The 3112-nt window shown below is 33.9% G+C and overlaps 1 long non-coding RNA gene across 1 annotated transcript; it reads right to left on the bottom strand.

The window, feature by feature from the left end:
- Window positions 1-19: 19 nt before the first annotated feature.
- Window positions 20-2634, bottom strand: LOC107080955. The gene is made up of 3 exons (XR_001481006.1): window positions 2556-2634; window positions 559-778; window positions 20-176 (listed from the first exon to the last, which is right to left on the bottom strand). It is a non-coding gene; the product is annotated as an uncharacterized LOC107080955 (long non-coding RNA).
- Window positions 2635-3112: the final 478 nt, after the last annotated feature.

The following is a 3112-nucleotide window of genomic DNA, read 5'->3' as shown; positions in this document are numbered from 1 at the left end:
TACAATTGCTGATGGATACTCTTAAACCATAAAGCAAAAATGATGTGTTACTTGTGCATAAATTGCCTGTCTGCCACCAGCCAAAGCCATTGCAGATCTGTAGAATACGGGTTTCATCGCTTATCTCCACAAAGGACTGTATAGGTCGGTTACAGAGTCTCATTTGCTGCAAATAACTGAGAAAAGACCAGTTTAATGTTATTATGGACATTACATAAATCATCAAGTAGCTTAGCAAATTCAATGGTCAAAATTTAAAATGAAAAATTGCCAGCAGCTTAAAATTAAGAAAGAGAACTGAAAAAAAATAACACCCCAAATCATATATAACATTTACTTTAACTGCATTGTAATATTTACAGAGCTTACAGTGCACTAAATGTTGTAGATTGAAAATATAGTAAAAAGCTCATCAAATAAATAATTCAGTTAGAAATATATCCAAACAATTTTAGGAGGATAAATATTACTGGACATACAGCAATATACACACAGCAAGAATGTAAACATGGTTTTAGAAAATGTATTAGGCTTTTTAGAACAAATGACATTACTTACTTTTTCCAACCAGGCTTTGATGAGGCGTTAAAGGACATCTGAATTATGTGTTTGTCTCGAAAAGCTTGGTAGGCAATAGTGTTAAAGGTCCTCTGACATGGGTTAGAATTGTAGCTTACCAGCTCTAGCTCATCCTCTTTTTTAGCCAAAACCAGGGCATAGGAGCACATGAGACTAATAAACAAAGTTGCTCTCATCTTCTCTGGAGGGATAAAAAGACCTATAAAAAACACAGGAATTATTTCAGGTTCAAAACTTGTGAATACAGTAGGACACGCCATATAAATGGAGTATCATTAAAAAGGATGCAGAATGTAGAGTCTTGTTGAGCTTATTTGGGAAGAATGCTGGAGCAGAACCACAGCCTAATGTAATACTACAGTGAGACCCAAGAACTGGTCTAACCTGCGCCTTTGGAGACATTCTAGCTGCTCGAGAACATTTGTGATCTTATTTTCACTTCTTTTTTCTTTACTATCCTTTTCATTGTAAAAAAAAATATGTACAGCAAATGTTGCTCACTTTTGGAGAAAAGGTATTGTGTCTAGAAATGTTCAAATCTGTTTTCCAAACAATACTTAAAAAAAAAGAACAATAATAGATACAGGCTGTATCCATTTAAAATACCTCAAACCTATTTTCTAATCAACTGAATCAATACAAATCCATTATGTAATTTTTTTGTGTGTTTTTAAACATTTAACTACATAAACAGGGTTTCAATTTGTCGGACAATCTTCGAGATAACATTTGAAAGGAATACAGAAAAAGGTGTCATATAACATTATCACACTTTATAATATAAAACAAAAGAGATTCTGTGTGTTTCTTGTTCAGTTTTGATCGTCACAAAATATGCCATAGAATATTGTACTCTATGCGATACATATCTATAATTTGTAGGGTATTTATAATCTATAACTTTGATTCTAATTAATATTCTTATCGGGTATTTTACGATTCTTCAACCACACCAGCAAAAGATTCAGACATTTTCTAGATCTTGTTTTGTCCTTGCAGAGCTGTAGGGTTTCTGTCAAAGATAAAATTTTAAATTAATCTTGACATTTCCTCAAAAAAAAAGTTTGTTTGTGGCTGTAAAACATAAATTCCCAGGGAAACCTTAACCACCCATTAGTTAAGATGTAAATTTCTTGGCTTGTGTGTGCAGTTTTTACATATTGGAGATGAAGGCATATGCTTTCCATTCTTAATATAACATTCATGATCTTATAGAGATGCATGTGTGATCAAAATAAGTATAAAACTCACAATAGTATAAACAACTTCCTTAAGTACTAAATGTTTATGATGATTTAATTTAAGATATTATAGAGTTATGTTTAACTACCTCAAAATGCCCTTGTCCTCATGAGTGTCGCTATTCTAGAACTTGTAGAAATGTGACCTGCTAAGTTTAATTTACTTATCTGAACCGATCCTATCATAATGCATGAGGCCATACATTCTGCGTTGACAAATAAGGAAGTTATACTTGTGGTTTGCTTAAACTCTTGGCTGTGCTTTAAACTTTGAACCTGAAAAACATCCAGATGTGTCTGTACATTCTGAAGATCCTGCTCTGTAGAACATGATTAATTATACTTTTCTTCTAAATAAAATAAGATGCTAAACCTGGTGGTCGTACTGTAAAACATACATCTGATCATTTTGATTACTTATTTTTGAACTGCCAATAATGAGAGTGATTTCAAGTCAAACAAACTTGTGCCCAATCAGTTTCCAAGGTAACTTTAATTTGGCTAATATTACAATGTTAATCGAAAATAACAAATTTAAACCTTTTTTCCTCATATATTTGTTAAAAATTGTCAAAATTTCCTGAAACCTCAAATGTTTGTTTTTGCAATTCAGCGATATTTATTTTGAGCTTCTATAATCAGCCTTATTTTCTCAACCTTCCACAATGTTTTAATTCCATAGGCAAGAGTTTACTCTAAAACAAGCAAGCGAAGCAATGAATTGAATCTTCTTACCTGTTTGTGTTGTAGCAGGGGTACAGGTTTCCTAATCGCCGGCACTGCAACTTATAGCAACCATTAAGCACTTCTTCCTCATTGCTGAAATTCTTAGTTATTGAGTGTCAAACTTTTATTTTGTGGGTCAGTTCCGCTTGCATTTGTTACTAGTGTTTAAAAATCTAATTTCAGCCTCCAGAATATCTCAAAATGTATTGCGATCTTATTATTCAGTTCAATGTCACTTCATCTTATTTATTTCTCAGCAGTGTGCTGTTACTCCCATAATGTAATGGAATATGAAGCTAGGAACTTAGATTTACACCCTAGTTTACTTACAAAGGAAAACCAAAGATCTTCCACGTCAGGGAGCAAATGATAATTACCTGCTATAGCAGCCCCATTTTTCTAATAGCTTCCCTTGAATGCCCCAGAAGTGTTGGGAGCTGGAGAAAATCCCATCTTTCTCCAGCAGAGTCCGCCGTGGATCCTCTGAGGGAGCCCTCTGCACAGCTGCAGCTCATCTAGATCATCAGAGGATCCACTATATAAGCTGTCTTCAGACCTTGCCTCAA

This window comes from Cyprinodon variegatus, unplaced genomic scaffold (genome assembly GCF_000732505.1).
Source record: "Cyprinodon variegatus isolate N-32 unplaced genomic scaffold, C_variegatus-1.0 Scaffold2571, whole genome shotgun sequence".
Classification (NCBI taxonomy): Eukaryota; Metazoa; Chordata; class Actinopteri; order Cyprinodontiformes; family Cyprinodontidae; genus Cyprinodon; species Cyprinodon variegatus.
This window is presented reverse-complemented; position numbering and strand designations above follow the sequence as displayed.